The 19,907-nt window shown below is 42.7% G+C and overlaps 1 long non-coding RNA gene across 1 annotated transcript in view; it reads left to right on the top strand.

Annotated features, from left to right (window-relative positions):
- Positions 1-19,907, top strand: part of LOC134571118 (uncharacterized) — a 49,633-nt gene that overhangs the window by 10,988 nt on the left and 18,738 nt on the right. Inside the window, exon 2 of the long non-coding RNA XR_010085187.1 lies at positions 8,863-8,993. This is a non-coding gene — a long non-coding RNA (uncharacterized LOC134571118). The remainder of the gene's footprint in view (positions 1-8,862; positions 8,994-19,907) is intronic.

Raw genomic sequence — 19,907 nt, 5'->3', positions numbered from 1 at the left:
CACTGCATATCTATAAATACATTGTATATAACTGTATGACGTATAACTACACTGCATATCTATAAATACATTGTATATAACTGTATGACGTATAACTACACTGCATATCTATAAATACATTGTATATAACTGTATAATATATAACTACACTGCATATCTATAAATACATTGTATATAACTGTATGATATATAACTACACTGCATATCTATAAATACATTGTATATAACTGTATGATATATAACTACACTGCATATCTATAAATACATTGTATATAACTGTATAATATATAACTACACTGCATATCTATAAATACATTGTATATAACTGTATAATATATAACTACACTGCATATCTATAAATACATTGTATATAACTGTATGATATATAACTACACTGCATATCTATAAATACATTATATAACTATTATATATAACTACACTGCATATCTATAAATACATTGTATATAACTGTATGACGTATAACTACACTGCATATCTATAAATACATTATATATAACTGTATGACTTATAACTACACTGCATATCTATAAATACATTGTATATAACTGTATGATATATACCTACACTGCATATCTATAAATACATTGTATTATATAATTATACTACATACCTATATTATGTAACTATGCTGTATATCTATACTACGTACTTTTATTATACTACATACATAATATACTACATATTGTATAACTAGACTACATACCTATACGATAGACAGATACTATGTACCTACCTATATTGTATAACTATACTACATACCTATACTATAGACAGATACTATGTACTTTTATTATATAACAAGACTACATACCTATACTATAGACAGATACTATGTACCTACCTATATTATATAACTATGCTACATACCTATACTATAGACAGATACTATGTACCTACCTATATTGTATAACTATGCTACATACCTATACTGTATAGACCGATTCTATGTACTTTTATTATATAACTTGACTACATACCTATACTATAGACATATACTATGTACCTACCTATATTATATAACTATAGTACATACCTATACTATAGACATATACTATATACCTCCCTATATTATATAACTATACTACATACCTATACTAAAGACAGATACTATGTACCTCCCTATATTATATAGCTATACTACATACCTATACTAAAGACAGATACTATGTACCTCCCTATATTATATAACTATGCTACATACCTATACTATAGACAGATACTATATCTCCACTGAGCTTAACAAACCAGGAAGTAACAGGACAGGGGGTCTGACAGCCGGTGGTGTAACAAGGTTCATTTATAAAGGTGTACATTTCTTAAGATATAAAGTACGTCTGCAAGCTAAAGTGCTTTAGGGGTCCAGTGTGTCCCTTTATCCCTGTTATAGGACAAATTTTAACATTAACGTTTACCAGAAACAGCAGTATTTTGCACAGTCATAGCAGAAGGGCGGCATATACTAAGATATAGTGGTTTTGGTGGTCAGTGTCCCTATAAAGAGAAAGATCCCATGTGTATCTGTATTATGTTTCTGATGATCCGAGAGATGCGCATGTTGGGGAGTTCAGTTTAAACATTAGCTCATTTATTGTGTAGAAACATTCAAAGAGATTAATTAAGGGTAATTTAAGGAAAAAACTATGAAATAGATCTTTAAGTTCCCCATAAAACAAATGCATTTCTGGGCATTTAAACCATTAATCTGCTTTTAATGTGAATTAGTGACAACATAACCAGAGCTAACGTAGATTTTCACATGTCGACTCCTGCCCCACGCTGGTCAGGCTGTGTGATCTATACCAGTACCTGGAAAATGACGTCAGAAGTGCATTTATTACAGGGCACGTAGAAACACCCCATGATGGAACATTATTAAACAGCTTCCTTGGTGAAAGGTCCGTGAACGCTATGCGTTCATATTTTTTTTAATAATATTTATCTTTCACTAAATGTCTAACCTGTCACATTAGTAGGTGTGTTGAGTCTTGATCCTCCAGCTGCTGTCTGACTACAATTCCCATAATTCTCTTGCACTTTTTAGAAATGTCGTCAAAGAATGTAATCCAAAGTTTAATACCCAACTGACAATACCTTTTGAGAGCCACTTTCCCAGCTAAATCTTATTATTAGCCGTTTAGTCTCTGTGACGGAGTGTATTAATATGCAGCATCTGGGACTGTTAAAGGAAAACCCAAACATCACAACCAGTACAGCATGCTGTAGTTGTTATGGTCTCTGGCGTGCCCTGGCATCCTTCTATGTAAGTAGTTAAGTCATTTTTAAATAGTTTGAGTTCTTACTTGGGATGCGCTGTCTGCCGCTCGCTGCCTCCGCTACTGTCGCTGGAGAGGCAGAAGTTCCGAAGTAGAATATTCTGTTTGCTCATTGGGTGAGAGTGATTAGCTGACGTTATTAAATTAAATGTAGAACTTCCCGCAAGTAGCGAATACCTCCACCTTGGCTCCGTCCATCATTGCTATGATCGGTACCCTTTGCGCTTTTCAATCAGTATATAGAGGGATGGAAACAGTCTTTGTGCCATGACTGAATTGCGATGCCAATTGCAAAATCTTTTACATTTTAAAGAAAATGGTGCATCAAATGAGAAAAAAAAAGTTAAGACACATTATAGGTGATAATATTCATTTAATTTCCAGAGCGGTGACGTTTCCTCAGTGTATAACTGGATCATTACAGTCTTATTAACCAAAGTGAGGATTGTCGGAATACAAAGTGAATTTACAATTTAAGGCCAATATCCCTGAACTGGACACATTCTCCAAGAAAGTTATGCTTTTATATCAACTATTTTGGTCTGCAATTTGAAATTCACTCTGAATTCCTGACAGTTCTCACTTTAGTAAATAATCTGGTTAATGTGAACAAAAGACGTCACTTGTGAACGTTCATTCGCAATGTCAAGAATAGAAAGATAGAGAATTACAGGGATTTTAAAAAAAAGTTGATTAATTCTGTTAGCGTAGCTGTGGGACAGCGTGGTTTAATGTCACAGTTTGAGGAAATGACAGAAGAAATGGTAACAACAGATGTTTTGCAGAATAAACGTTCTAAGAGGATTCTCTACGACGTCCAAACCGTCAGCGCTATTGTCCCCAACGCCCACTAAAGATGATTGATGCTCTCCAGTACGTGACCCGGGATGATAAACAGAACGACCGCACTATAATGAACAATTACACAAATATTATAAAGGGAAAATACTTCCAACAAACCAGAGAGAAATACAAGTTTATATCTTTATAACGTTAATAAAAATAAAATAGATTTTGTTTGCCTTGAATAAATTATAGTGTTTTTATGTGTGTAACCCAGTGCACATATTCTTCGGCATTTCCTCACAATAACTTTTCGGAAGGATATGTCCGTTCCCGTTAGCATGAAAGGATCATAGACCACATATCATGAGCATAGCCACATGGAAAGTCCTGGGGTATACGGGGGAAATGTTTATCTAGTAACAGCCCTTCATATATCGGTACCTGCTGACTCACCTGTCCCATTTACCTGTACGTTGTAAGTCGTTCATTTAATTGGTTTGTTTCTGTCCATTTTTGATATACCCATTCTAAAGATAACAAGGTTACATAGAATACCTATTTCTAACATTAAACCTCCGCGTAAGCTGCTGAGGAACATTTCTTTCCCTTCATCTATCTTTTCATTCATCTCCTTAACACATTCTTTCACTGGAGTTCTACATCAGACACAGTGTATAAAGTACACAGAAAAGTGCATTTGGAATTGGCAGCAGTGGTTCATGCTATAGGAATCGCCGGCAGTGGTGGGTGTTAGTGGTAGTTTTAGCTTCCAATTCCAATAGCTCCTACCACTGTGGCCGATTCCAATAGCTCCTACCACTGCTGCCGATTCCAATAGCTCCTACCATTGTTGCCGATTCCAATAGCTCCTACCACTGCTGCCGATTCCAATAGCTCCTACCACTGCTGCCGATTCCAATAGCTCCTACCATTGTTGCCGATTCCAATAGCTCCTACCACTGTTGCCGATTCCAATAGCTCCTACCACTGCTGCCGATTCCAATAGCTCCTACCACTGCTGCCGATTCCAAAGGCTCCTACCATTGTTGCCGATTCCAATAGCTCCTACCATTGTTGCCGATTCCAATAGCTCCTACCACTGCTGCCGATTCCAATAGCTCCTACCACTGCTGCCGATTCCAATAGCTCCTACCACTGTTGCCGATTCCAATAGCTCCTACCACTGCTGCCGATTCCAATAGCTTCTACCATTGTTGCCGATTCCAATAGCTCCTACCACTGTTGCCGATTCCAATAGCTCCTACCACTGTTGCCGATTCCAATAGCTCCTACCACTGTTGCCGATTCCAATAGCTCCTACCACTGTTGCCGATTCCAATAGCTCCTACCATTGTTGCCGATTCCAATAGCTCCTACCACTGTTGCCGATTCCAATAGCTCCTACCATTGTTGCCGATTCCAATAGCTCCTACCACTGTTGCCGATTCCACTAGCTCCTACCACTGCTGCCGGTTCCAATAGCTCCTACCACTGTTCCCGATTCCAATAGCTCCTACCACTGTTGCCGATTCCAATAGCTCCTACCACTGTGGCCGATTCCAATAGCTCCTACCACTGTTGCCGATTCCAATAGCTCCTACCACTGTTGCCGATTCCAATAGCTCCTACCACTGTGGCCGATTCCAATAGCTCCTACCACTGTGGCCGGTTCCAATAGCTCCTACCACTGCTGCCGATTCCAATAGCTCCTACCACTGTGGTCGATTCCAATAGCTCCTACCACTGTTGCAGATTCCAATAGCTCCTACCATTGTTGCCGATTCCAATAGCTCCTACCACTGCTGCCGATTCCAATAGCTCCTACCACTGCTGCCGATTCCAATAGCTCCTACCATTGTTGCCGATTCCAATAGCTCCTACCACTGCTGCCGATTCCAATAGCTCCTACCACTGTTGCCGATTCCAATAGCTCCTACCATTGTTGCCGATTCCAATAGCTCCTACCACTGCTGCCGATTCCAATAGCTCCTACCACTGTGGCCGATTCCAATAGCTCCTACCACTGTGGCCGATTCCAATAGCTCCTACCATTGTTGCCGATTCCAATAGCTCCTACCACTGTGGCCGATTCCAATAGCTCCTACCACTGTTGCCGATTCCAATAGCTCCTACCATTGTTGCCGATTCCAATAGCTCCTACCACTGTTGCCGATTCCACTAGCTCCTACCACTGCTGCCGGTTCCAATAGCTCCTACCACTGTTCCCGATTCCAATAGCTCCTACCACTGTTGCCGATTCCAATAGCTCCTACCACTGTGGCCGATTCCAATAGCTCCTACCACTGTTGCCGATTCCAATAGCTCCTACCACTGTTGCCGATTCCATAGCTCCTACCATTGTTGCCGATTCCAATAGCTCCTACCACTGCTACCGATTCCAAAAGCTCCTACCATTGTTGCCGATTCCAATAGCTCCTACCACTGTGGCCGATTCCACTAGCTCCTACCACTGCTGCCGGTTCCAATAGCTCCTACCACTGCTGCCGATTCCAATAGCTCCTACCACTGTGGTCGATTCCAATAGCTCCTACCACTGTTGCAGATTCCAATAGCTCCTACCATTGTTGCCGATTCCAATAGCTCCTACCACTGCTGCCGATTCCAATAGCTCCTACCACTGCTGCCGATTCCAATAGCTCCTACCATTGTTGCCGATTCCAATAGCTCCTACCACTGCTGCCGATTCCAATAGCTCCTACCACTGTTGCCGATTCCAATAGCTCCTACCATTGTTGCCGATTCCAAGAGCTCCTACCACTGCTGCCGATTCCAATAGCTCCTACCACTGTGGCCGATTCCAATAGCTCCTACCACTGTGGCCGATTCCAATAGCTCCTACCATTGTTGCCGATTCCAATAGCTCCTACCACTGTGGCCGATTCCAATAGCTCCTACCATTGTTGCCGATTCCAATAGCTCCTACCACTGTGGCCGATTCCAATAGCTCCTACCACTGCTGCCGATTCCAATAGCTCCTACCACTGCTGCCGATTCCAATAGCTCCTACCATTGTTGCCGATTCCAATAGCTCCTACCACTGTGGCCGATTCCAATAGCTCCTACCATTGTTGCCGATTCCAATAGCTCCTACCACTGCTGCCGATTCCAATAGCTCCTACCACTGTTGCCGATTCCAATAGCTCCTACCACTGCTGCCGATTCCAATAGCTCCTACCATTGTTGCCGATTCCAATAGCTCCTACCACTGTGGCCGATTCCAATAGCTCCTACCATTGTTGCCGATTCCAATAGCTCCTACCACTGCTGCCGATTCCAATAGCTCCTACCACTGCTGCCGATTCCAATAGCTCCTACCACTGCTGCCGATTACAATAGCTCCTACCATTGTTGCCGATTCCAATAGCTCCTACCATTGTTGCCGATTCCAATAGCTCCTACCTCTGTTGCCGATTCCAATAGCTCCTACCATTGTTGCCGATTCCAATAGCTCCTACCACTGTTGCCGATTCCAATAGCTCCTCCCATTTTTGCCGATTCCAATAGCTCCTACCACTGTTGCAGATTCCAATAGCTCCTACCACTGCTGCCAATTCCAATAGCTCCTCCCATTGTTGCCGATTCCAATAGCTCCTACCATTGTTGCCGATTCCAATAGCTCCTACCACTGTTGCCGATTCCAATAGCTCCTACCACTGCTGCCGATTCCAATAGCTCCTACCACTGCTGCCGATTCCAATAGCTCCTACCATTGTGGCCGATTCCAATAGCTCCTACCATTGTTGCCGATTCCAATAGCTCCTACCACTGTTGCCGATTCCAATAGCTCCTACCACTGTTGCCGATTCCAATAGCTCCTACCACTGTTGCCGATTCCAATAGCTCCTACCACTGCTGCCGATTCCAATAGCTCCTACCACTGTGGCCGATTCCAATAGCTCCTACCATTGTTGCCGTTTCCAATAGCTCCTACCACTGTTGCCGATTCCAATAGCTCCTCCCATTTTTGCCGATTCCAATAGCTCCTACCACTGTTGCCGATTCCAATAGCTCCTACCACTGCTGCCGATTCCAATAGCTCCTACCACTGCTGCCGATTCCAATAGCTCCTACCATTGTTGCCGATTCCAATAGCTCCTACCATTGTTGCCGATTCCAATAGCTCCTACCACTGTGGCCGATTCCAATAGCTCCTACCATTGTTGCCGATTCCAATAGCTCCTACCATTGTTGCCGATTCCAATAGCTCCTACCACTGTTGCCGATTCCAATAGCTCCTCCCATTTTTGCCGATTCCAATAGCTCCTACCACTGTTGCCGATTCCAATAGCTCCTACCACTGCTGCCGATTCCAATAGCTCCTACCATTGTTGCCGATTCCAATAGCTCCTACCATTGTTGCCGATTCCAATAGCTCCTACCACTGCTGCCGATTCCAATAGCTCCTCCCATTTTTGCCGATTCCAATAGCTCCTACCACTGTTGCCGATTCCAATAGCTCCTACCATTGTTGCCGATTCCAATAGCTCCTATCACTGTTGCCGATTCCAATAGCTCCTACCTCTGTTGCCGATTCCAATAGCTCCTACCACTGTTGCCGATTCCAATAGCTCCTACCACTGTTGCCGATTCCAATAGCTCCTACCACTGTTGCCGATTCCAATAGCTCCTACCACTGTTGCCGATTCCAATAGCTCCTACCACTGTTGCCGATTCCAATAGCTCCTACCACTGTTGCCGATTCCAATAGCTCCTACCATTGTTGCCGATTCCAATAGCTCCTACCACTGTGGCCGATTCCAATAGCTCCTACCACTGCGGCCGATTCCAATAGCACCTACCACTGTTGCCGATTCCAATAGCTCCTACCACTGTTGCCGATTCCAATAGCTCCTACCACTGCTGCTGATTCCAATAGCTCCTACCATTGTTGCCGATTCCAATAGCTCCTACCACTGCTGCCGATTCCAATAGCTCCTACCACTGCTGCCGATTCCAATAGCTCCTACCATTGTTGCCGATTCCAATAGCTCCTACCATTGTTGCCGATTCCAATAGCTCCTACCATTGTTGCCGATTCCAATAGCTCCTACCACTGCTGCCGATTCCAATAGCTCCTACCACTGTTGCCGATTCCAATAACCGCACCTATTGTCCGTGGAGATCGTATGTGTATCCAGGGCTGTTCCCCCACGCTGGGAATGTGTGCCGATATTGCCTCCAGATACAGTCTGGTATTCCTGTACTCATTTTATAGGACAATAGATCATTTGTATGTATCTCAGCTTTTAATGTTCCAGACACGTGACATACAGCTCCACAGCCGATGCTGCTCCTAAACATTCCTACGTTATAATAATAGCTCTTAACGTTGATTGGCCATTCTACTGCCGGCGACATGCTATACATGTGATGGCAATGGTGTGTCTGAAATCAGTATTTATTACAAAGGGAGTCTGCGTTAGTATGGCCAGATGTTACAGGACCATAAGGGATGAGCTTAGCACAACAGCAGAAAGGATAACTAAATTATTATATGTGGTAATTAGTATAAAACTACATTTGTTTCTCATTTTATTTTACAATGTAAAATGTATGTTCTAAGTTTTCTACTATCACCAGTGCACGCCAGTGATATAAAATGGTGGGAGCCGTATTGCTAAAAAAATAAACTTCAATTCAAGGAAATTAACAGCACTTGACTAAGAACAGAAAAGAAAAGTGAATCTACAGAACGATTAAAATGTACCCCAAAATACACATTTTCTGTTGTAGGATATTATTCATAATTATTTGATTACAGAACAATGATAAGCTCAGTAGCGCAGTACAACAGCTGACAAAACATACACAGAATGAGCGACAATAGGATTTTCGGAACAACAAAAGGAGTGCAGAATCCTGCTGGTACAAGGACAACAGATGGAACAAAGGGTACGTTTGCTTTTCCCGTGGTAAAATTTGGAAACATGAAGCCATTATACTGTTTTCAGTGAGAAGACATTAAAAAAATGAACATACAGCCTTTTGATTTAGTCTATAAAATGTATTATTTTTTTGTATAACCTGCCGGACCCTGGAATGTCACATGTAATATTTTATTGTAGGACACATTACTTTGAAGATATCAACCACAACTTATAAAGTTACAAATATTACAGTTCAAGCTGACATGGAGCATGTAGAAAACAGTCAAAATATAATCTGAAGATGTACTAGTTTGTACATAGTGTTCTCCTATGAGAATCAGTCTCTACTTACACTGAAGGTGGACTCACAATACTTGTCAGTATACAGGAACCGGTCACTATATAAAGTGAAGATGGATCGATTCCGATATATGGAAATCGGTCACTATATACATTGATCATCCACAACATTAAAACCACCTGCCTAATATTATGTGAGTCCCGTCCCCTCATGCTGCCAAAACATCTCATGTTTTGAGGCATGGACTGCAGAATACCTCTGAACGTGTCCTGTGGTATCTAGCACCAAGGCAGCAGATCCTTTAAGTCCTGAGTCCTACGTTGTGAAGTGGGGCCTCCTTGGGTCGGATTTGATGTTCTAGCACATGCCACAAAAACTTAATTGGATTAAAATCTGGGGGATTTGGAGACCAATGCAACACCTTGATCTCTATATCATGTTTCTCAAACCATTCCTGAACAATTTTTGCAGTGTGGCAGGGTGCATTATCCTGCTGAGCACATTGCAATCAGGGAACACGATTGTCATTAAGTAGTGTATGTTATCTACAACAATCTCTCGGTAACATCCATATGAATGCCAGGACCCAAGGTTTCCCAGCAGAACATTGCCCAGAGCATAACACTGCCTCTGTCTGCCTGCCTTCTCCCATAGTGCATCCTGCTGCCATCTCTTCCCCAGGTAAACAAAGCACACACAACCGGCCATCCAACTGGTCTACAAGATAATATGATACATATTATGATACATCAGATTTCTCTGACCCAAACAATTAGCCATCACTCTTTGGTCCTTGTCAAAGCCACTCTGACCTTTTCACATGCCCATTTTTCCTGATTCCAACAAATACAATTCAAGAGCTGACAGTTCACTCTCTGCCTAATATATCCCACCCTCTGACAAGTGCCATTAAAACAATAAATCTGTCAGTGGTTATAATGTTGTGGCTGCTCAATGTAAATTGAAGATGGACTCACAATCCTGGTCAATATATGAGAACCGGTCGCTATATAAAGTGAAGATGGACTCACAATCCTGGTCAATATATGAGAACCGGTCGCTATATAAAGTGAAGATGGACTCACAATCCTAGTCAATATATGAGAACCGGTCGCTATATAAAGTGAAGATGGACTCACAATCCTAGTCAATATATGAGAACCGGTCGCTATATAAAGTGAAGATGGACTCACAATCCTAGTCAATATATGAGAACCGGTCGCTATATAAAGTGAAGATTTACTCCCAATCCTCGTTTGTATATCATAATCTCATACAGGAACCATAAATGGTTAAATTAACGCCACTGATTAACTTTAGTTTCAATGTTAAAGTATCTGTAAAATGTAAAAAAAATAAATCTATGTAACCTTGATGGAAAGCTGGTTACTGAGAAAAGAGGGTACGGCCTTCAAAAGACGTTAATACAAATCTCGTTATAATCCAGCAGCTCGTTACACTTTGTACCTGCTGATTGAAGAAGCCTCTGATGGCAAGATTTCCAGGAGCGAGGAAATAATTCAATGGCGAGGATCCATCCTTTTCCACAAAGGGAATATTTGATAGAGCAGTGGGCATATGGCCATAGGAAATATGTTGCTGTAATTAAATATAATTATGAAAATAGTGAACTGATTGGATGCTCTTTGCTGTCATAGGGGCCAGAATGAAATCACTTTGAAATCAGAAAGAGGGTAAAGTGTAACACGGCTCTGGCAGCCTGAGCAAGCGATGATCTGACACATTTATTAATAGATCTACACGTAAAAGAATTTTAAAAAATATATATTATATACGCACATACTGATACGCACATACATATAGACTGGTTACTGTACTTTTGCCTCCATATTTGTCTTGTGTGTTTTAACATTATGTATGAGAATTAAAGGGTTACTTGAACCACCATGACCACTTCAGTGATTTAAAGTGGTTATGATGGTAGGGGTCTGGGAGTATAGTGTTTCTGCTTGAAATGCTGCACATCCAGAGATGGGGGATAGTTGCACCCCTTTGACAGTTCATGGCTGAGTTCCCCAGTGTACACTGCGCATTGGAAACAGATGTCACAATTGTCTTCCTTGCAGGCAGCGGCAAAGGGAAACCATCTCCTTAAAAAAATAAATGATATTAAAATGATAAAAACCTGAATTAATAGCGTTGGAGTAATCCTTTATAGGAACACATTGGTGCTGAAGTGACCAGCCCCCTCTCTGTGTAGTAAAAAGGGGATTTTAATCACCTTTTCTCCTTTGCCATGGCTGTCTCAAACTCGCTCCGGCTGCGCCACGCCAAGCAGCATTTCATGCAGTTAATCAATGCCTCTCTATGGGGAACATTCAGTGTCTCCAGCCTAGAGCGTGGAGACTCTAAACACCAGTCACTGAAACAGGAAACCCCTCTAGTGGCCGTCAGAGAGACTGCACCTGGAGGTGTTATTATGTAGCAATGTAGACACTGCCTTTTCTCTGTTTTGCTTTAAATTGACATGATTTAGCAAATTGCACAACATTCCAGGTCAGAGAGGGCTAATAAAGAGAAACATCAGCGATATTTGTAAAACTGGTCTATTCCGTCATTATTTTCATGTTACTTATTCGTTTTCTAAAAGTGGTGTAAGGAGTAGATTCTACAGTGGATTCTGACAGCTTTAGCACAAATTTCCATTCTTGAAGAAAACCAGATATAATGGTGTAAAATAGAGAAATGAATAACGTGTTTGTGTTGAAAAAAGTGGCAGAAAAATGAATAAATCTTTTAAGTCATGGTCAAAAATAGCATTAGTTTAAAATGACTGTTCGAATATGGTTATTTAGGATTACATTAAGGGGGGACGCAATAGGACTCACAAGTCCCTAGTTTTTCAAGCATGTATCACAAAAGAAATGAAAAGTGAGGAGACAATAAGTGTAGTACAAATAACAATGAGGCTTTTCACATACATTTACTGGTAAAATGTCTGAACTATGCGACAATCTAAAAAAACAAAACGTAATGTCCCTGAGTAAGCAACCTGATGTCAGTCATACAATCTAAATCTTGACAACATGGGAAGGTAGGTCCAAAGCTGTAGTCATAGGATAGAGATACCAGGTAAGTGCCAGACCGGCATTACTGCTCAAAAATTCAGATGTAAGCCTCAACCACAGTACTGCCCACGCCAGATGTTAAAATGTTTTAAGGGCTCGGAAATCAGGTCCTTGTTACGTCATCCATTCAGAAACCGTGTGGACAAGGTATGGTATATTGTGTGTTTTTCTTGTGGGGTGTAGAGTGCAATAAAAAGTGCTCAATGTCTAGGGGCAAGGCATCACCCAGGACATCAGTGATCCTGGCCCTAATCTCCCCCCAGAACGGCCGTAGACCAGTGTAGTCCCACCACAGGTGTCTTACTGTACCCTCAGCTACATTACAGCATGTTGCAGGCACCGTTGGAAAGATCTTACGCAGAAGCGTAGGCATCCTGTACCAAAAGGAGAGCAATTTTTAATTTATCTCCTGGTATCGAGAACTCTTTTGGTGCAAGATGAATTTTTTTTTTTTCCCCACCGTTCATCCGAAGAAGATTTCTTTGTCAGCTCTTCCCATTGCAGTTTAGAGGTCCTTACTGTCCATACACCCTACAAGGAGATGCTGATAAAGCAACAATATAACTTTGGGTAACTCAGTGTGATGCCTGCAAAGTGAAGAATTCTTTAACCCCTTAAGGACACATGACGGAAATATTCCGTCATGATTCCCTTTTATTCCAGAAGTTGTGTCCTTAACCCCTTAAGGACACATGACATGTCTGACATGTAATTTTTCCCTTTTATTCCAGAAGTTTGGTCCTTAAGGGGTTAAGCATAGGCGTGCACACGGGGTGTGCCGGGTGTGCCTGGGCACACCCTAATCCCCGCGGCACGCCTATGTATTGAGACCGGCAGGGGAGATCTCAGGATCCCCCCTGTCGGCTCATGCAGAGCCGGCGCTATCCAAATGCCGGCTCTGCTCTCAGCCTCCCTCCCCACCGACCCACAGGCAGTGAGGGAGGCAGAAGAGGACCGGCAGAGCTCTTACCAGCAGCTCCGCCGGGTTCCTCTCGCGAGACATACAGCACCCACAGACATACACAGCACATACACACATACAGCACCCACACACATACAGCACCCACACACATACAGCACCCACACACATACACAGCACCAACACACACACAGCACCCACAGACATACACAGCACCTACACACATACAGCACCCACACATACACAGCACCTACACACATACACAGCACCCACACACATACACAGCACCAACACACATACAGCACCCACAGACATACACAGCACATACACACATACAGCACCCACAGACATACAGCACCTACAGACATACAGCACCTACAGACATACAGCACCTACAGACATACAGCACCCTCACAAAAGCACACAGCACCCTTACACACATTACACAAACAGCACCCTAACACACAGCACACAAACAGTACCCTCACAAACACAAACAGGACCCTAACAAACACACACAGCACACTACCAGTACCCTCACACACAGTACATTAACAGCACCCTCACAAGTGCACACACACACACAAACAGCACCCTCACACACAGTAGATTAACAGCACCCTCACAAGAGCGCACACACAAACACCCTCACCCACATAGTAAACTACCAGCACCCTCACACACACATCACACTAACAGCACACACACACAGCAGTGTATGTGTGTGTGTGTGTATATATATGTGTATATGTATATATACACATATTATATATACATACATAGATATACGCGGCGTGTGCTTGTGCTTTAGGGTGCACACCCTAATGCAATAGGCTGCGCACGCCTATGGGGTTAAGGGGTTAAACCAGGACAAATCTCGGTGGAGGAATGCTTTATTGTGGATGTTATGGTAAAAATGCTGTAGCTGAGTGTAGTGAAAAGCTTGTATCTGTGATGGAACGCCCTCACCTACCAGTTCATCTAGAGCTTTTAGGCTAATGCTTCCCAGAACTGCCTTCATCGGAATATATTCTGCATCCCCAAAAAAAGCCCATGCTCAGTGGCGTACATACCGGGGTCGCAGGGGTCGCGGCTGCGACCGGGCCCGGCCCACCAGGGGGCCCGGCCGCCCTGCGACCCAGGTATGTAGGTCACTGGGCCAGCCTCTTCTGCTGGGGGGCCCAGGAGCCGGCCACCTCCGGGCCCCCCCGAGGCTGGCCCTGCTGTCACCCGGCTGGCTGGCGGGCGCGCGAGGGAGCACTGTCCCCTGGGTGCTCCCTCTTCAGCTCCCTCGCGCACCGCACTGAAACCGGAGCCGGAAGATGACGTCATCTTCCGGCTCCGGCATCAGTACGCGGCGCGCGAGGGAGCTGAAGAGGGAGCACCCAGGGGACAGTGCTCCCTCGCGCGCCCGCCAGCCAGCCGGGTGACAGCAGGGCCAGCAGCACCACTGGACCCCAGGGAATCCCCTCAGCTCTCCCACAGGTAAGGAGGCTGGGGGGATTAAAAAAACAAAAAACGTTTGAGTGTGTTAGTGTTAGTGAGTGTGTTAGTGAGTGTGTGTGTGTTAGTGAGTGTGTTAGTGTTAGTGAGTGTGTGTGTGTGTGTTAGTGAGTGTGTTAGTGTTAGTGAGTGTGTGTGTTAGTGTTAGTGAGTGTGTGTGTTAGTGTTAGTGAGTGTGTGTGTGGTGTTAGTGAGTGTGTGTGTGGTGTTAGTGAGTGTGTGTGTGGTGTTAGTGAGTGTGTGTGTTAGTGAGTGTGTGTGTTAGTGTTAGTGAGTGTGTTAGTGAGTGTGTGTGTTAGTGAGTGTGTTAGTGAGTGTGTGTGTGTTAGTGAGTGTGTGTGTGTTAGTGAGTGTGTGTGTTAGTGTTAGTGAGTGTGTGTGTTAGTGAGTGTGTGTGTTAGTGTCAGGACATGAAGGGGTGCTGCCCTGCAACAGCACTGTCCCTTTAAGTGTGGGAACCAACTTAGCAGAGAAATAATTCTAGGACACGATAAATGGAGTAATAAAGAAAATGTATTAAGGCAAACCAAAAGGATATAGATATATATACACAAAACAAAATATGACAATGCCACAAATATATAAATATATACAATAACCCAATATATACAATAGAGCAGGCAGAGTCCACGATAGTCCTAGGCAAAGGTAAAGGCTTAGTCAGGTTAGTGCAGCCACCAAGTACAAAATGAACATCAAGGGGCAAAGTCCTAAGCAGGTCACACAGAAATAATGCAGCAAGGTCAGAATCACTGGAGAAGGAGTCTAGACAGGAACACTGCAGGCGAACACTGGAACAGGAGGCACAGGACACAGGACCAGGCAGAGACAAGAACACAGGACCACAAGGACATCGGAACACCGGATCAGGAAACACAGGATACTCAGGATACACAGGAAACAAGACACAGGAGACAGGAGCCAGAATCACGGGAACCAGGAAACAGCAGGTACAGGGTCAAGGATAGAGGATAATGATCTGACAGGGAGTGAGGGGAGAAACCAGAATATATAGGTGCTAAACAAGGGCCAGGTGTAGTGCCTAACGAAAGGAAATGAGAAACAGTGCCAAACAGAAAGAGTGGTGAGTGCGAGTACTGCACGAGGGCATGTCGACTAAGGCGTGTCGTGACAGTTAGTGAGTGTGTTAGTGTTAGTGAGTGTTAGAGTGTGTGTGTGTTAGTGAGTGTGTGTGTTAGTGAGTGTGTGTGTTAGTGTTAGAGTGTGTGTTAGTGTTAGTGAGTGTGTGTGTGTTAGTGAGTGTGTTAGTGTTAGAGTGTGTGTGTGTGTGTCTGTTACTGAGTATGTTTGTGTGCATCTGTCACTGAGTGTGTGTCTGTCAGTAAATGTGTGTGTCTGTTCATGAGAGTGTTTGTGTGTGTGTGTCTTAAGCACTTACCTTTCTCCAGCGCCGTACTCCCTTAACGCTGGGGATCTCTCCGTCCCCATCCGCCTCTCAGCTCCGAATGCACATGCGTGGCAAGAGCCACGCGCGCATTCAAACCGCCCATAGGAAAGCATTACTCAATGCTTTCCTATGGACGTTCAGCGTCTTCTCACTGTGATTTTCACAGTGAGAATCGCAGAAAATCCTCTAGCGGCTGTCAATGAGACAGCCACTAGAGGCTGGATTAACCCTCAGTGAAACATAGCAGTTTCTCTGAAACTGCTATGTTTTCAGCTGCAGGGTTAAAACTAGAGAGACCTGGCACCCAGACCACTTCATTGAGCTGATGTGATCTGGGTGTTTGTAGTGGTCCTTTAAGTGTATGTGTTTATGCATGCACTGGCATACATACCGCGGTCGCACGGGTCGCAGCCCTGCGACCAGGTGCCCGCCGCCATGTGTTGCGGCCCCTGCCTGCGCAGAGTAAGCGCTCGCGCGGGGGGAGGGGGGGGGGCCGGATCAGTTTTCGCACCGGGGCCCCATGGGTTGTGTGTACGCCACTGCCCATGCTCTGTGTGATAAACCCTCACCTAGCAAAGGTTTATGTGTCAGTGGTATGAGAGACACATAAACACCACTGACACATAAACCTTTGGAGACAAGTGTGCTGCTTCACATATCGCCGTCCATGCAGTGAGGAATCCGCAATACCCTTTTCCAAAGTGACCCACTGTTTATGCTTCAGGGCCGTGTGCCAGTCCAAAATTCTTTGTAAGACCGTTAAGGAAGAACCTTATAAAGTGGCGATAAAGGTAAGAAACACCGCTGCCATTTTCTGTACCCAGTTCCTGTGCATTGTGCACGGTTGAGTCACTTGGCCTCGTTTGCATGTTGGTGTTACAGCTTTTTGGCGACCAGACAATAGACGCGTGTACTCGGTCTCAATGGTTTCTGCAAATCTGGTAGATCTTGGATGAGTTGATTTGTTCTGGCATGGATTAAATTGAATTTCACTTGTTTGTACCAGCTGAAAAGTACAGTCTAGTTTTAACCTACATATTGAATTGATTATTAGCACCTGGTTTAATTATTTGATCATGGACCAAACTATATGCCTATAAAATCTCTGACTGCACACGTATTTAGAATTGATGCTACATTGAAGGCATAAAACACTGCAATAATTACACTTACAGGGTTAAGGGTAGTGGGAGTTGGCACCCAGACCACTCCAATGGGCAGAAGTGGTCTGGGTGCCTGGGGTGTCCCTTTAAGTTTTAGATTCACTTTAAATTCTTACTTTGCATTTTGTTACTTGAAAAAAGAAAAATAAAAACCTTTCACGTTTCTATTGTTAAAACATTCTTACTTTCTGGGTTTGTTATGTTTGTTTGTTTAACTACAGTCCAAGAAAAAAGGTTAGGTTAGCGCTAATAATACAGTGGATAGGCAGCGGCCTAACTGAGGGTAACCCTCTATATGAGAAATGTACAACAAGAAGAAAAAGAAAGGCTGCGCCAAAAGTAAATATTATATAAAAAATATGAAAAAATAAATCAATATATGAAGAAAAAATTAAAAATAGAAAAAATAAGTTCCAATAAATATCAGAAGGTGAATAGGTATAGTCACTCATTCCGCTGGTGGAGTATCTTCTCTGTTTATTGTAGTTTAAATCGTCTTGTGATATGGAAGACACAAAAAAAAAAAAAAGAAAAAGAGGACCAATCGTGCAGAGTGTATAAAGTAAATATTATATAAAATAAAATTAAAGTATACCACTCACATTTGCATGAGCTATGGCCAGCTCAGGTATAACAGGCATACAGCGGAATAATCCCCGCTTGTAGGATATGTCGATGCTGGTCCTCCAGGGGGTGATAATATCCAATTAAATAGAGTGCAGACCACACTGCACTCTGGAGGTAGCGTTGGTGGTATAATCCCCACCTTAGGATCAGTTGAGTAGAATGCCAGGAGAAATTAAAATAGTGTGTAGAAAGATAGTGGCACAAATATAGGGCCAAAAATAATTATATAAAATACACAATATTTAAAACCATTAACGCGTTTCACCACTGGGGCTTTATCAAAAATGGGTTAATATAAATCAGTGATGGAATCAGTGACTATACCTATTCACCTTCTGATATTTATTGGAACTTATTTTTTCTATTTTTACATTTTTCTTTATATATTGATTTATTTTTTCATACATTTCCTTTTTCTTCTTGTTGTTTGTTTAACTGCCTGCATTATAAATATACATATGCACAATTGCCAAAGATAATTCACTGAAAAGGAGTAAAAAGTCCATGTGTCATCTTACAGCGACACTTCATTCTTCAATTAAAGGAATAGTTACGTGTTCCAATATATCTGAAAATGTGAGATGGGAACCAATTACTGCTTTTAAATTCAGATAATGGTTGCATTAATTAGCATTCAAATTATTCTAAATTAATTACATTGCCCTGAAGAACAGCTTAGTCCCAATTCGTTTTTTTTTTTTTTTTTAAGGATCAAAGCACAAGACGAAAGTCAATGTAAAAGGTACTAGTTTATTATACATTAGAAATACAAATCAGTGCGTTCAGCATAAAAGAAAAACAAAAAGATATAAAATGGCAAAACTCTTTGTTAAACATTTTGAAAGTACCAGCCCTTTACTCTGCCTCTGTTATACAGTTATGCTTACATTTCTAAATCTGTAGGTAAAATAAAAGGCCAGTTTTGACCAATTCTGTTTACAGAAAGAGTCTGAACGTTAAGAAATCATGGGGCAGAATTTACAATGAAAATAGTGCTGGAGTTTATACAAGAAATGTTGAGATCCAGTTAAATATTAGGAAGTGTTATATTTACTGCATTGGAAGGCTGGGTTTTCCCACTTGTTCATATATTGTGCTCAGTGCTGTAATCTATCAGAACATGCCACAGTGAGGTCTCGCTTTTACTGTACGATTTCATTAATTACAGGTTAGATCCATTATTTGTCATCCTCGGTGTGTTTAGTTTCACGAAACTGCGGCAGACGCCCATGCAGTAACTTCCCAGGAAGGTATGCTACGTTTTAAATACTGTGTCATGTTCGAAGTAAGAAATCCCACTAGTAGGCGTACAGTTTGCTGTCTGTTAACTATATCAATTAAACAACAAAGAGAGACCCTCCACCTATTTTACCTGTGCTTCTGTGCTGAAAATGCAATGATGGGTTTCCTATCGGGAGTCTACAATGATTTATTCTACACATTGCTGGACTGGCAGTCTGCATTTAAACGGATCTGCCATTATTTTTCGGTGTCAAACGGACACGCACCAGGTACAAAGGGATTCCGGTTTCTGGACGCATCAATCATTAGTTCCTGCTTTTTGGAAGTGAGTAAAAGGTGCTGCCATCTTGCAGCAGAGAGGGTTCATGCTCTGCAGGGCCATTCCTGTGCAATTATTTGTCTCGGATATATTAAATGTACACACTCAATGGCAGCACGTTCCCCTTGGGCTGTCCCTAATCCTGCTTCCAACATACGTGTATAGACGGCTTTATTATATGCTATATAAAGTGCAGATTATCTCACATGAGTAAGGCTGGGAACTGTAACAAATATATCTTTCTATTACACAAAATACAAGCGCTGCTAGATTAATGTTTGTCCTTTTCTACTTTATTACCTTTAGGCAATGCCTTGTGTCCCATCTCCACTATTTCAAACTGTAAGCAGTGCCCCCTGCAGGATTAC

This window comes from Pelobates fuscus, chromosome 8 (assembly GCF_036172605.1).
Source record: "Pelobates fuscus isolate aPelFus1 chromosome 8, aPelFus1.pri, whole genome shotgun sequence".
Lineage (NCBI taxonomy): Eukaryota > Metazoa > Chordata > Amphibia > Anura > Pelobatidae > Pelobates > Pelobates fuscus.
The sequence above is the reverse complement of the archived record's forward strand: the minus strand, read 5'-3'. Positions and strand labels throughout refer to the sequence as shown.